Source organism: Macaca thibetana, chromosome 6, assembly GCF_024542745.1.
Source record: "Macaca thibetana thibetana isolate TM-01 chromosome 6, ASM2454274v1, whole genome shotgun sequence".
NCBI classification, from domain to species: domain Eukaryota; kingdom Metazoa; phylum Chordata; class Mammalia; order Primates; family Cercopithecidae; genus Macaca; species Macaca thibetana.
This window is the reverse complement of record NC_065583.1, coordinates 174,893,877-174,909,455: the sequence shown is the minus strand read 5'-3', so window position 1 is coordinate 174,909,455 and position 15,579 is coordinate 174,893,877. Positions and strand designations below refer to the sequence as shown.

The window sequence follows — 15,579 nt, the reverse complement described above, 5'->3', positions numbered from 1 at the left end:
ATTAGGGGGGCTGTTCCCCCAGCTCCTCCCACAGGCTCAGCCCCAAGTACAGGGTGCTCACCCACTTTCTACCATCAGCTGTGACACCCGGGCCCGAAAGTGGCTTCTTCTGTGCAGATGTCCCCTGCAGGGACTGGCCAACAGGATGATGCTGCTTATGAGCAGAACTCGCTTTCTGTGCTAAAGAAATACCACGTTGCTCAAGCTCTCCCAGCAAATTGCTCCTAAGCACAGAAGAAAGTGGGCTTAGAACATTCATTCATCACCTTTCCGGTGGGGGCCACTGAGAGCCCCACATGTTCTGGCACTGGGGCTGCATCAGTCAACAAAACAAAGTCCTTTTCCCAGGAACTCCTGTCCTGGCTCAGGAGGTCACCGCCTAAGTAGTCATCACCCATCCCAAATCTGCTGTGTCTAGAAGGCCATGGGCTGGAGGACCCGGGAGTGGATGCTTTTGCCCCAACGATGGCTGTCACCCAGAATCCCATGGGGCCACCACCTCCGGCAGCTAAGAGAGACCTGGTGGAGAATCACAACCTTCCCTACCTTCCAGCAGCTCGGAGGTGGCTCTGCTGGTGGGAGAATCACAATTTTCCACCTGTAAGTAGTTGAATGTTCCACGTGACACACTGGGCAGAGTTGCCAGTGTTTCCCAGACATCAACGTGCTTTCTAAATAGAGGCCACAATGTTGAGGCCAATTGAAGCACAGCTCTGAGCCCAGCCAGGTCAGAGCCCCATGAAGTGGAAACGTCAGATATCAGTAAGTTACACTCGGTTTGGAAATTCAGCTGAGACCAGGCTTTTAACAGGCAGGTACACCTGTCTTCCAGGCTCAGGGAGAGGCCTCCTGATGTCCATTTAGCACGTGGCGAAGGCTCTTCCAGGGCAGCTTACAAGCTTTGAGGCCAGCGTTTCCCACCATGGCGCCTGTCTTCACAGTCCTCCAGGATGGCGCTGTGACTGCATTCCTGTCTGGTGGGAAGAGGCGGTTCTGACCCTCCCTGGCCTTTCCTACCATCATGGCCCCCACTCTGCAAGTCAAGAGACCAGCACAAGGGTCTGCCCATTGCTGGTCACTCACATGAAGCCCACATTCTGCATCTGAGGGAATGACTCAGCCAAGCACAGGCCACTGTGAGGAGGGTGGAACCCAGACTCGGTTCTCCGTCTGGCCCCCAAGAGTTCCTGCCTGTGGGCCTCCAGGAGTCAGCATTGATTCAGAGCCACTGTCTAGAAATTGCCAGAAGACCCGTGGAATGTGTCTTCCCACAGTGCAGTGACTTGGAAAATGGCCTCTGCAGGGTCCCTTTGGGGAAGGGACAGATCCCTGGTGGTGTGGCAACGTCTTCACTCAAGGGAGCCCAGAACCCCGTTCCTGCAAGGGCCCTTGGGGCTCTGACCTGCCTTAAGTCTGGCCAGGGGTTAAGAGGCCGTGATTCAGGTCAAACCTCAATTTATCAGGGTTGGCGGTTGCTTTTTCTCTGTTTTATTTTTCCTTTTCATTATGCAAATCAAGTAAGATTGGAGTTGGCTGTTGGTGTGATTTGAATGTCTCCTCCAAAACTGTTGAAATGACCCCCAGTGTGGCCGTGTTGAAAGGTGGGAAGCCTTGAAGAGATGATTGGATCCTGAGGGCTCTGCCCTTGGGAATGGATTAACCCGTTCATGGATTCAGGGATTAATGGGTTGCCATGGGAGGGGACTGGTGGCTCGATAAGAAGAGGAAGGGAGACCTGAGCTGGCACGTTAGCAGGGTCGCCCCCTTGCCGTGTGATGACCTGAGCTGCCTCAGGTGCCCGCAGAGAGAATCCCCCCCAGCACGATGGCTCTTCCCAGCTGTGCCCCCTCAACCTTGGACTTCTCAGCTTCCGTAAGTGTAAGAAGTAAATTCCTTTTCTTATAAATTACCTGGTTTTGTTAGCAGTGGTGGTTATCTGTATGGGTCTGCAGCAACCTCAATTCTTGGCTCCTCAGAAGAAAGAATTCAACTGAGAGGCAGAAGGCAGGAGACCAAGGTGAGTTTTACACAGGAGCGAACATTTATTAGAAATCTCTAGAGAAGGAATGCGAGGAAGGAAAGTCCACTTGGGAGAAGGTCAAGTGGGTGACCCGAGAGACCAAGTGTGTGGTTTGGCCTCTTGACTCGGGATTATGCATCGGCACTTTCCCGGGGTCCCCTCTCCCCACTCCTGAGATCTTATCAGGAAGCTGCTCATCACCAGCTTCGGGTATTTTCTCTCTATGAGCAGCCTGCCTTTCCCTGGCACCGGCTGTGGTCAGTTACTACTTTACAGAGACAGCGTGACAACCGCCTGACCACGGCCTGATGGTCGCCGACACTCCTGGGGTGAGCGGACCCTCTCCTGCCCTGCTCACACCACACTGGCTGCCCATGTAACAGGCTCAGGTATTCTGCTGACACTCCTGGGGTGAGCGGACCCTCTCCTGCCCTGCTCACACCACACTGGCTGCCCATGTAACAGGCTCAGGTATTCTGCTGACACTCCTGGGGTGAGCGGACCCTCTCCTGCCCTGCTCACACCACACTGGCTGCCCATGTAACAGGCTCAGGTATTCTGCTGACACTCCTGGGGTGAGCGGACCCTCTCCTGCCCTGCTCACACCACACTGGCTGCCCATGTAACAGGCTCAGGTATTCTGCTGACACTCCTGGGGTGAGCGGACCCTCTCCTGCCCTGCTCACACCACACTGGCTGCCCATGTAACAGGCTCAGGTATTCTGCTGACACTCCTGGGGTGAGCGGACCCTCTCCTGCCCTGCTCACACCACACTGGCTGCCCATGTAACAGGCTCAGGTATTCTGCTGACACTCCTGGGGTGAGCGGACCCTCTCCTGCCCTGCTCACACCACACTGGCTGCCCATGTAACAGGCTCAGGTATTCTGCTGACACTCCTGGGGTGAGCGGACCCTCTCCTGCCCTGCTCACACCACACTGGCTGCCCATGTAACAGGCTCAGGTATTCTGCTGATACTCCTGGGGTGAACGGACCCTCTCCTGCCCTGCTCACACCACACTGGCTGCCCACTGTATCAGGCTCAGGTATTCTGCTGACACTCCTGGGGTGAGCGGACCCTCTCCTGCCCTGCTCACACCACACTGGCTGCCCACTGTATCAGGCTCAGGTATTCTGTTACAAGCAAAAGAGAACAGACGATCACAGTTCTCTCCATGAGTCCCAGGAATGCTGTGATTCACGGGTTGTCATCAGAGATCTCTGTGGGCCAAGCCATGGCCATGTTTGGACAGTCCTGCTGCCCACTGTGTAACCATAGCCACCTCATCTACGACTTGCCCCTGGGCCCCTGCCCTTCTGGGATTTCGTTTTCCCCTTTGAATTTGGGGGCTCTGAGATAATGGCAGCATCTCTCATGGTGATGGCGGCCTCAGATCACAGTTGCGGTGGAGTCTAACAGTGGAGGCTCTCTCCTCATCCATGCATTTCTCAACGCCGTGGGGAGGGGGGTCCTCCGGGCTCTGGAGGAAAAGTGACGCAGTGGGCGAGAAGGTCATGCATAAGAAACCCACCCACGGCGACAACTCCCTCTCATGAGCTCTGTTTTCCTTTCCTGTTAGCATTTGGCTTCATTTTACGATAGCAACCATCAAGTCTGTGTTTCAAAACTGTTAGAGCCACTGGTGGTCGCTCAGACGAACAGAGTGAAGCCAGCAGACATAGTCAGGGCACCGGTGCCAGAACGTTCCACGTCTTCCACCCTGGTCCATCACCCTTACGAGCCATTGCCACGTATATTCCCCGTGTTTCTGTCGACAAAAACTGGCAGCGTCTTGCAGTTCTTTTTGTGTGCATGGTGCTTCCTCCTGGCTCTGACCCTGGGACTTAGGAATGGTTCTAGGTGATAGGAGGTGACAGTAGACTCGAGTCTTTCAGGCCAGGAGTGGGTGGTTGGGGCAAGGGCAGGAAGCAGTGCCCTGAGTGACTGGGGAATTCAGGGTCTCAGCTTCTCGCATTCTGCCCACCTGCCTCTCCCCACCCCGTCACCTCCACCTGGAGAACCTGCAGGACTGTGAATCCCGCACGGCTGACTCATCCTGTTGTGCTGGTTCCCAGAAATTGCAGACCTGTGGATCCTGGAGATAAGGGCTTCCTTCAGGCCAGCACAGAAAGTCGGGAGCTGGCGTTCAGAGTCCCAGGGCGATCCAGTCCCTGCACCCTGCAATTTCTTTTTTTTTTTTTTTTTTTGAGACAGAGTCTCGCTCTGCCGCCCAGGCTGGAGTGCAGTGGCGTGATCTTGGCTCACTGCAAGCTCCGCCACCTGGGTTCACGCCATTCTCCTGCCTCAGCCTCCCGAGTAGCTGGGACTACAGGCGCCCGCCACCTCGCCCGGCTAGTTTTTTTGTATTTTTTAGTAGAGACGGGGTTTCACTGTGTCAGCCAGGATGGTCTCGATCTCCTGACCTCGTGATCCGCCCGTCTCGGCCTCCCAAAGTGCTGGGATTACAGGCTTGAGCCACCGCGCCCGGCCGCACCCTGCAATTTCATGACCCTGGTGCAAGCCGCAGCCACGGGTCCTGAGAGCCGTGCCATGTGTAAACACGCACCAGACTCAGATGACTGCAGTGATAACCGCGTGACTCCTCCGGGACCACGTGTGAGTGCCCCTTCTCCACAGGTCACAGGACCACCTATCAGATCAGGAGATCACCCGAGACTCCTGTCCTAGAGGCGCTGCCCTCCTGAAAGCACACCTGGCACTCGGATCATGTTCCGTCAGAAAAACAGAGCCATTGTGATTATGATTATGGGAATATAGGGTTTACATGTGGGAGTTGCTGGGGAGGGCATTTCAGGACAGCCTTGACCAAAGGGCTGGGGAAATGGTCCAGGCAATGCCAACTGGAAGCCCCAGAAGAGGAGAGGAAAGCCATCCACCAGGGGACCCTCACCAGCCCCGAGATCTGGGTGGGCCAGGTGTCCCAAGCCTGCCATCTGCCTCCTTCGGGAAATTCAGGCTTCCTTCCACCTGGGCCTCCCCCTCCTCCCCAGAGCTCCCCTCAGGGACAGCTGGTGGGAAAGACGAGAATGAACACATCCAGTCCAGCTCTGAGCCAGGGCAGGTGCGATAGATATAGGCTGGGGGTCCCGTCTCCCTTGGTTCTCATCTCCCCGGGTTCTAATCTCCACTGAAGTGTTCTACACAGTAAACCCCTCAAAGCCAACTGAAGCACTCGACTGTGGTTCTGATTAAACATTGTTCTGACAAAGGAAATATTATCCTAAAAGCCCTAATACTACAGATGGGCCCTGTTTCTCTGGGTGCTGCCTGGTGTGCTTGGAGAGGGGTTTGGTGACTCAGCCGTGCCCCAGGGTGGGGCTTGCCGGCCTGCAGGCCCCGCCACCTTCCCGTAAGTGCCGGTCTAGCTGAACATCAAGATCCCCGGAGGGCCATATGTGATGCTGTAACTGCTGGTGTCACTTTACAGTGAAGACATTCATTATGTCCCTTTTCAGAGCATATTTGATGCGGAGGAGGCCGCTGGAGGCCAGAGAGGAGTGAAGAGAAATTGCAGGTCCCTGAGCAGCCCCTGGGCCCTGTGCCAGCCCCTGGGCGCCACGCCACGACACGCCACGCCACGCCACGCAGCTGTGGGCAGGTCAGCGAGGCTGAGTCGCAAGGAACAGGAGGGTCCTCTCCGGGCTCCGGGGCTGGGGCCCTTGGAGCTCAGCAGTTTCTGGTTTGATGGGAGAGGGATCAATCCCACAAAGGTAGAAAATGTAATACAGAATATTGAATCGCGGTGAACAAGTCTAAACAACTTTAAAATGACCTTCTAGGAAGACCTGTGATACGATTTCTCCCTGCTTTCCATGTATTCCTTACCTACATTTAAATGACGAGATGCTTTTATTTTAAGTACCTGTGTATTTGTATCTCACACCGTCCCGCACGGATGTCATCCCATAATCTCCCAATTTATTGGCCAAGCAGGACCCCTCCTCCCCGCCGCAGGCCAGGGTCTGGGTGGGCAGGGGCTGGTCTGACTCACAGCACTTGTCAAACGATGGATAAGGATGCAGTGAAGAAACACAGACACACCCTCACTCTGGAAGTTTCTGTGACTGAGGTTTTGGGACTGACATCAGTTTTAAATACAAGGGCAGCAGTTTTAAGGACTCAGTGGTGGTGAGGACTCATTGGAAACAAGAAAACGTTTGCCTACTTTGCAGATGTTTATGTTTTCTAAAATAGGTCTGTTTTTAAAAAAGTCATTTAAAAAGGGAAATGCTACATTCAGTGAGGGAAGAAAGTGGTAAATGTCAAGGATAATTATTTTGTGCTTGAAAGCAGAAGAAAATGAATGATTCCTGATTTCCTGAAGCATTTAAACTAAAACAGAACAGCCCCCTGCTCTGTGTAGGTGTGGAGAGAAGGGTGTGTGGGAGAGGGTGTGTGAGGAGAAGGGTGTGTGGGGAGAGGGTGTGTGGGAGAGGGTGTGTGTGGAGAAGGGTGTGTGAGGAGAAGGGTGTGTGGGGAGAGGGTGTGTGGGGAGAGGGTGTGTGTGGAGAAGGGTGTGTGGGGAGAGGGTGTGTGTGGAGAAGGGTGTGTGGGAGAGGGTGTGTGTGGAGAAGGGTGTGTGGGGAGAGGGTGTGTAGGGAGAGGGTATGTGGGGAGAGGGTGTGTGGGGAGAAGGGTGTGAGGAGACAGGGTGTGTGGGGAGAAAGGTGTGAGGGGAGGGTGTGTGGGGAGAGGGTGTGTTGAGAAGGGTGTGGGAGAGGGTGTGTGTGGAGAAGGGTTTGGGGAGAGGGTGTGTGAGGAGAAGGGTATGTGGGGAGAGGGTGTGTGTGGAGAAGGGTGTGTGGGAGAGGGTGTGTGTGGAGAAGGGTGTGTGGGAGAGGGTGTGTGTGGTGAAGGGTGTGTGGGAGAGGGTGTGTGTGGAGAAGGGTGTGTGGGAGAGAGGTGTGTGTGTGAGAGAAGGGTGTGTGGGAGAGGGTGTGTGTGGTGAAGGGTGTGTGGGAGAGGGTGTGTGTGGAGAAGGGTGTGTGGGAGAGGGTGTGTGTGGAGAGAGGGTGTGTGAGGAGAGGGTGTGTGTGGAGAAGGGTGTGTGGGAGAGGGTGTGTGTGGAGAAGGGTGTGTGTGGAGAGGGTGGTGTGGTGAAGGGTGTGTGGGAGAGGGTGTGTGTGGAGAAGGGTGTGTGGGAGAGGGTGTGTGTGGTGAAGGGTGTGTGGGAGAGGGTGTGTGTGGTGAAGGGTGTGTGGGAGAGGGTGTGTGTGGAGAAGGGTGTGTGGGGAGGGGTGTGTGTGGAGAAGGGTGTGTGGGGAGAGGGTGTGTGTGGAGAAGGGTGTGGGAGAGGGTGTGTGTGGTGAAGGGTGTGTGGGAGAGGGTGTGTGTGGAGAAGGGTGTGTGGGAGAGGGTGTGTGTGGAGAAGGGTGTGTGGGGAGAGGGTGTGTGTGGAGAAGGGTGTGTGGGAGAGGGTGTGTGTGGTGAAGGGTGTGTGGGGAGAGGGTGTGTGTGGAGAAGGGTATGTGGGGAGAGGGTGTGTGTGGAGAAGGGTGTGTGGGAGAGGGTGTGTGTGGAGAAGGGTGTGTGGGAGAGGGTGTGTGTGGAGAAGGGTGTGTGGGAGAGGGTGTGTGTGGTGAAGGGTGTGTGGGAGAGGGTGTGTGTGGAGAAGGGTGTGTGGGAGAGGGTGTGTGTGGAGAGTATGTGGGGAGGTGTGTGTGTGAGAAGGGTGTGTGGGAGAGGGTGTGTGTGGTGAAGGGTGTGTGGGAGAGGGTGTGTGTGGAGAAGGGTGTGTGGGAGAGGGTGTGTGTGGAGAAGGGTGTGTGGGGAGAGGGTGTGTGTGGAGAAGGGTGTGTGGGAGAGGGGTGTGTGTGTGAGAAGGTGTGGTGAGGGGTGTGTGTGGAGAGGGTGTGTGTGGAGAAGGGTGTGTGGGAGAGGGTGTGTGTGGAGAAGGGTGTGTAGTGTGGAGAGGGTGTGTGGGGTGCCCTCTCCTCTAGATCAATCCTAGTGTGTCCGATGTTTCCTTCCGCATGCTCCCCACACAGGTGGCTAATCTGGAATCCTGGTCAACCAAGTCTGCAGCCCCGCAGCCCCGCAGCCCCGCAGCCCCGCAGCCCCGCAGCCCACTGCGATGTTTGCTGAGCAGCAGAGACAGGTGAAGAGCTGTTCTGATAACCCCCTAATCGGCTGCAGCTGTAGGTGAAGGAGCAGCTTAGGATAGAAATCAAGATAAGAGCAACAAACCCAGGCTCCCGCGAGAAGCCAGCGGGTGTCCAGCTTGAGGGTGGAGGAAGGCCTGCGCTGCCTGGACGACGACCGACTGTAGCAAATTCACCCCAGGGCTGGGGGTCCACGTCCAGCCAGAACGCAGAACTTGCCGGGGTGCGCTGCTCACACAGGCCCTGTTGTCCCCGCCGTGAGGGTGCTCAGCTCTGCGTGGTATGACTGTGGGTCCTCAGGTGTCCTTGTGCAGGGCTCAGCCTCCCCATCCTCTGCAGCGGGGGCATTCTAAGCAAGTGTCTTGTTTAAAAAACAAAGGTAGTAAAAAGTGGAGTGTGAGGGGTTAACACCCTGGCTCCTCCTTTACTATGGGGGGTCCCTGGCAGCTCCCTCTGTTGAAGGACGCAAGGGGCATCTGTGCTGCTCCCGCAGGGATGTTTCCGGGGCCCCATGTGACTGTGTCCATGTCCGCCCCTCTCACCTCTGAGCTCCTCCCCACTGCACTTGTGGGCGGAGCAGCCCGGGAGACCGTATGTGGGGTTTTCCAACCACAAACCATGGGGGCTCTGGAGTTGATGTGCCCCTCAGCATGGCCACACGTGCCTTTTTCTCCACTCCTGACCATCAGCTGCCACCAAGAAGTCAGCCAGCCCCGCAGATGGACAATGAGCGCCCAAAGCAGGAAGGAAGGGCTTTGTCGGGGGAGCTTGGTGTAGGTGTCTGCTTCGTCAGGGTCTCAGCTCTTTCCTGGTGACTCCTGTGGGCCGATGTGCCCATCACGGGGCACAGAATGGGACCCCTGCCATTCCCGTCCTCCCTACAAACCACAGCCAATGTCCAGGCCCCACCTTTCACTCGAAGCTCAGTCCCTGTTCTGGCCGGGGGATCTGGTGCATCCTGCTGTGTCCAAGGCCCTTGCTATGGTCCCTGGAGTGGTCTCAGGGGCTGCACTGCACCGCAGGGACCTTGGATGGCCCCCGTGTCTCACTGAACAGACAACCTATTTTCAGTGTGCAAGTGATAAGCAGGAAGCGGCGTCACCCCTAAACCTTGAATTTCTTTGCCAAGCAGGAAGTGGTATCACCCCTAAACCTTGAAGTTCTCCCGTCCTGGGCATCCCAGCTACCTCCTTCAGGGTCACAAAGATAGGGAAAGACCCAGAGACTCCAACGTATCCTCCAGGACCTGCAGATGGGCAGAGGCAGAGGCAAGTCCAGCACCCGTGCTATGCACTGGAAACCCAGAGATCAGGCCAGGTGCCTGCATCTGTGCCGGCCATGCCACTGCAGCAGCGCTGTCCCCAGACACCTGGAACTGTCCGCGTGCACAGCCCGTGGCTGCCCTGGCGGAGGTGTCCCATGCACCCCCTCATCTGATGTCAGTTACGCTCCTACCCCAGGCCAGTGCTGTTGCAAAGCTGGAGTTTGCGTTCAGGCTGATTATCTTGAACTTGGCCGTATGTCCCATGAAGAGAGTCTCTATTATCTGATTCATTAATAAAGGGCCCATTTATGGCTCCCTGGTGAATGGGACCCACTTGTGCCTGGGATCAGCCCTGTCCACTGTGGGTGAGGGAGGGCCCTGTGTGCTGTGAACACAGGGGCCTGGGCAGGAGCAGGGGGCAGGAAAGCAGGGGAGCCCCGGGAGCGCAGCCAGACACAGAGAGCCCTCACCTGCCCCCTGGGAGCCCGCAGGCTGCATTGAGCTCCTAGGCTCTGAGGCTGGGAGTGCAGTGGCGGGGCCCTAGAGGAGGCTGAGCTGGCAGGTGTCATTCCCTCTCCTGGACTGTGTGAGACAGGAGGGCGGTGCATGTGAGCACCTGGGGGCTTCATGCCGGAGAGCAGCAGCCTCTGGGGAAGAGCAAGCTCGGGCCCCAGCACTGGGGGGCCCAGAATGGCTGAGCTCCCGGGCACTGGTCCAGGGCTGCCTGCTGACACCTGGTCCCACATGGGGCGGGGCAACTCCTCCATCCTTCCCCCCAAAAAATGAAATAGGCCCCAGGGTCGTCTGTAGGTGCAGGCCTCTGATGGTTCCTTCCAGCCCACTCTGAGCCTGCAGGAGGCTGTGCAAACAGGTGTGCATGTGTGTGGGTGCATGCATGTGTGTGTGTGTTTGCATGCACATGTGAGTTTGTGTCCCTGCCTGAGTGCCTGCATGTATTCCCACACATGTGCCTGTGCGCTGCATGTGTTAGTGTGTATGTGCATGAGAAAATGGGAGAGGGACACATGGAAACAAAGGGAGAGAGAAGGAGGAGTGTGTGAGTGTGAGTGCATGTGTATCTGTGTGTGTCAGTATGAGTGCATGCATGTGAGTGTGTGAGTGTATGTATGAGTGTGAGTGCATGCCTGTGTGTGTGAGTGCATGCCTGTGTGAGTGCATGCCTGTGTGAGTGCATGCGTGCCTGTGAGTGTGAGTGCATGCATGCCTGTGAGTGTGTGAATGTGAGTGCATGCATGCCTGTGAGTGTGTGTGCCTGTATGTGAGTGCATGCATGCCTGTAAATGTGTGAGTGTGAGTGTGGGTGCATGCATGCCTGTGAGTGTGAGTGCATGTGTGCCTGTGAGTGTGAGTGTGAGTGCCTGTGTGCCTGTGTGAGTGCGTGTGTGCCTGTGAGTGTGTGTGAGAGTGCCTGTGTGCCTGTGAGTGTGAGTGCGTGTGTGCCTGTGAGTGTGTGTGAATGCATGTGTGCCTGTGAGTGTGTGTGTGCCTGTGAGTGTGAGTGCATGCGTGCCTGTGAGTGTGAGTGCATGCGTGCCTGTGAGTGTGAGTGCATGCGTGCCTGTGTGCCTGTGAGTGCATGCGTGCCTGTGAGTGTGAGTGTGAGTGCATGCGTGCCTGTGAGTGTGTGAGTGCGTGCATGTCTGTGTGAGTGTGTGTGTGCATCTGTTCAAGGGGGTGTGCACATACAGACAGTGAGAAAAGGCGTCCTCTGCAACTCCAACCTCCCTGGTGGCCAAAGGGGCTGGGGCTGCTGCCTTGTCCAGCTCTCTCCTGCCCACTCCTCTGTGCCTCTCCCCATCCTGCCATCTGCCCTGGGAGACAGCAACTGCGCCTGGGGACCTTGATAACTAAGGAGCACTTCGCCCTTCCCGGTGCCTTCGGATGCAGAATCTCACCTTACTCCCTGCAGCTGGGCCACCCTAAGAGCAGCACAGAGCCTGCAGGGACCCCTGGCCCGTCACCCGTGGTGTGGTCAGGAGGCCCGAGACGCACTTGGCTCCATGCTGGTGCCCTGTGTCTCCTCTGACCACACACCGATCTGGTGGTCAGGAAGGCAGGGCACGCACTGCCGAAGCCACAGGAGAGTGAGACCTGCCCAAGGGCACCCGCATGCCAACACACATAGTGGTCTCTGTTTCGTTGTGACCACGGACACCCCAAATTTATTAGCTTAGCTCTGAGGCTTCCTGACACAAAAACATAACAGGTTTCTCCTTGCCACATCCAGTTAGGTGCCTACGGGGTGTTAAATATCACAAGATCACGAGGTCAGGAGATCAAGACCATCCTGGCTAACATGGTGAAACCCTGTCTCTACTAAAAAATACAAAAACTAGCCGGGCGAGGTGGCGGGCGCCTATAGTCCCAGCTACTCGGGAGGCTGAGGCAGGAGAATGGTGTAAACTCGGGAGGCGGAGCTTACAGTGAACTGAGATCCGGCCACTGCACTCCAGCCTGGGCAACAGAGCGAGACTCCGTCTCAAAAAAAAAAAAAAAAATCACAAGAAAGCAACCTTTCCTCTGTCTTTTTGCTCCTTCTAACTTCACGCAAGTGGATTATTGGATATTTTCTTTCAACCTCTCGCTACCCCATGCCAGGGGAACCTCACCCGTTTGTGTCAGCCACCTCTGCCTGCTGCAGCAGCCCTGACTGGGGGCCTGGGAACCTCACTCCAGGGGCTGTAGCCAAGTGCTTCCTCCTGGAGACCTGAGCCGGCCCAGGCCCCCTTCCAAGTCTGCCAATTCCTTAGATGCCTTTCCTTTGCTCTAGAGTCTCCTTAAGGCTCCCTCCAGCCCTGTCACTGGATGGCGATTGTCTACACCACAGGCTGTTCCACAGGCAAGCAAGTCGATGCTAACCCCACCTACAGGATCTCCCCAACTCCAGCCCACATGACTTCTTTGGGGCCCCTGTCTCCCCTCATCACTGTGCTCCAGTTAAAGTAAGCCTTGTCCTTCCCAGTGGCCTGGCCCCTGCTCTGGGCTCCGCCCACCCCCTACCCTTGGATGACCTCCCTCCTCTTGCTCTGTTGGTCGAAATCTTACCTGACCACCAAGACTCAAGCCTGGGGCCATCTGCAGTGCCGCCCTGCTCACCACAGCCCGGGGCATGGTTTCAGCAAGGACTAGTGGGGGTGGGTGGGAATGACACAAAGGCAGGGCCTGTGTGGTGTGCTTGACTGGCTCCGGTTTCCTGGAAATGCTTCCAGAATCCCACAGGAACGTTCTGGTGCTCCTGCCAGCCTGGAGGTCGTGTCCTTAGCACACCCTGCCCTGCTGCCTGCTGGGCCAGGGGCAGGGACAGCTCAGCCTTGCTCAGGGGCTGGACCAGCACCTGCAGGCCCTGGATAGAGCCCAGAGAAGGAAGGACATGGTCCAGCGGAAATGGGGCCTCACACACACGCAGATGCACACATAGGGTTCATCTGCTCTATCCTTTGCCGGCCTGAGGATGCTATACATGTTATGAACACGCATCTTAAAATCATGCAACGCACTGAAAAACAAGGACTTAAAATGAGCTCAGCTGATGTCCTTGCCAGGACACCACTCCTCTTTGGAAAGTCCCACCTCTCCACCTATCATTGTCATTAATGATTTCTCCATGAGCTGACGGTCTGTCATCATGTGGCCAATGCTTCTGAGTCCAGGTCTGCGCCAGAGCAGTGAGTGGAAATCCGACGGGGCCTTGAAATGACCACGTCACTGTCGCAAAGACAGAAGGAGCAAGGGGTGCTCTGAGCTGCCTGAGCGTCTCACCTGGGGAGAGTTCAGACAGAACTTAGAAAACCCTTCATTCTTTCATTCAATTATTTGGGCATTTGGTGCCTTCCTACACTTTGGAGGGTTCAGTTCAAATCATGAAGGCTTTAGAGAGAGGCAGCTGCCTCCAGAACCCACTCTTGGTTTTTTGATGTTGTTGGAAGAAGCAGTGGCTCTCAGGGACTCCCCCTTCTAAAAGCCCAGAGCAGGTCTGGCCCATGCCCGGGAGTCTTTGGGGAAAGTCCACTTTCTTCCTTCCCTAGCAGGAAACTGGAGCGAAAGCTGCTGCTCAGGGCTGGGCCAATGGGCAGAGTTCAGGCTCAGTGGGAGAGCTCCGGTGCCTGCTCCCTCCCGTGTCTGCTCTGGTGTCCTGCAGGATCCCGCCTCCAGAATCCTCTTGGGAAAAGACATTTTGCTTCCAAGTATTTCTTCATAAAGCTGAGGCCCTGCATCTTGGAAGACGGTGCCCCTGCCACCTACCACTAGGTCTCTCCTCCCCTTAGTCTCCCCTTCTCCCCTGGCCTCTCCCCATCTGTCCCCTCTCCCCCTCAAATTGCCCTCCCCTCCCCCACTTCTCCTTCCCTCTGCCCCACTGTTCAAGGTCCCTTCCAGCTGGGACTTCCCCAGGGGTAAATTAAAGGGTGTGGTGGTTCCCTCTCTGGGCCTGGCTGCCCTTCACAGCATGACCCTGGGTAAAGGGCTTTCTGGTTCCCTCCGTTTGGTGGCTCCAATGGGAAAAAATTCCCAGGTGGGCATCACCTCCATGGAGGTGACAGTAGGAAAGGGATGTGACTGCTCCTAGAGCAAGGGTTTCCCTAGAGGGACCCCAAAAAGCTGGCAAGAAGGTGGCAAGGGTAAGGAGGTGGTGGGGAGCCCCTGCCTCAATCACACCAAGTGGAGGGGTTCAGGGCAGCTCCCAGCTTCTCTGTTGTTAACTGTTTCCCCTGCCCCACCCCTACTTCACCCTCTCCCGTCTGCTCTGTCCCCATGCTGGAGGCCTGGGAGCAAGGCCTGAACCCAGTAAGAGACCACTGTGGGGGTGCCTAGGTAATGGAGAAACTGTGGGCCGGCGAGATGTCCATGGGTGGGGGGTGGGGCTCAATTTCCCTTAATCTGCCATTCCTCTGATAGGGCAGGTTGCCCATCTACCAGGAAACCTGCAGGGTCCTTGCACCGGGAGGGGATGGAGCAGCGGGGACCTGGCTACTTCTCTGCCTTCTGCTATTCCCTTTATGGGGGGCAGGGGGAGAGACAGGGAGGAAGAGAGACAGAGAGATTATTCTAGACAGAGAGTAAGGGAGAGGGGAAGAAAGAGGAGAGGGAGAGAGGGGAGCAGAGTGGAGTTGGGGGGAGACTGTGAGGGACTGAGAGAGGGAGACCCGGATGGGGAGAAAGCGGAGGCCGGCTGTCTCAGCAGCAGGCGTGCCCAGGGAAACGCAGGTGGCATACATCGCATGCATAATCTCAGGAGACGGCCACTTTAAATCTTAATTGGTTGCCTTTTAAATATCATTTAAGGGCTGGCTTCCCTGCCTCTCTCTGTAGTTAAGAAGGTGTCGTGTCAAACTCTATTACCTTGCTGGACGTCTCTCCCTTAAGTTAAAAAAAAAAAAAAAAAAAAAGGAAAAGAAAAAAGAAAAAAAAAATGGAATCATCAGCCGCGGTTTGAGAGGTCGATAAAGCTTTTAGATTTGGAGACGTTTTCCGGGAGCCCATTTCCTGCGGCTAAGAGTTGTTAATGGAGCTTAAGGAATTATCTTAGGCCGGGCGGCAGGGAGAGCCGTATATTTCCCGCGCCTGTTCCCTTGTCGAGCCTGAATATGCTGCTGTCAGACTCGCTTAATGAAAAGTAACGCACCGCTGATTACAGTTTTATTTGGGCTCTATGTAAAGAGCGCCGTTAATTTAGCATCCCCTCCTTGGTGTGTTTGAATTCGCCACGCCTGAATAACTGAGCGCGCCGGCCCTGCCGGCCTCCCGGCGCCTTCCCAGCCCTTGGCTGACAATCTCCCTGGGAGCGCAGTCGCCCGCCCCGACCCTTCCCTGTCACGCCCCCGCCCCACTGACAGCGACCTCCCTGGCGCGTCCACTCAGACACCTAAAATTCACCCCCTCCGGGTCACCTCTTTGCAGACGCCCCCACCCCCACCCGCGCCCCGACTTCGGGATAGATCTGCCGGACACCTCCCCGCCCCACAAGATCAGCCAGAGGGTGTCTGGGGGTGCCTAAGGCAAACCTGCCGGACTGTGCCCCGAGGGAAGGGTTTGGGGGAAGAGCCCAGCTCCAGCGAGGGGGTGCCATTTCCTGCGCGTCCCCTTGGAATGTGGCTGAATCGGCCTCCCCACCTGACGTCTTTATTTCACACAATCTCGCAGCTTATTCAAATAA

General features: G+C 56.3%; 1 protein-coding gene across 14 annotated transcripts in view; it reads right to left on the bottom strand.

The window, feature by feature from the left end:
* MRPL36 (mitochondrial ribosomal protein L36) overlaps positions 1-15,579 on the bottom strand; it is a 1,017,194-nt gene that overhangs the window by 63,108 nt on the left and 938,507 nt on the right. Inside the window, exon 1 of one of the 14 annotated variants that reach the window (XM_050795351.1) lies at positions 15,243-15,246. The exons of the other annotated variants lie outside the window; for them this stretch is intronic. The gene's annotated coding sequence lies outside the window, so the exon portion shown is untranslated. Of the gene's footprint in view, positions 1-15,242; positions 15,247-15,579 lie in introns of those variants that run through there. 14 annotated transcript variants of the gene reach the window in all.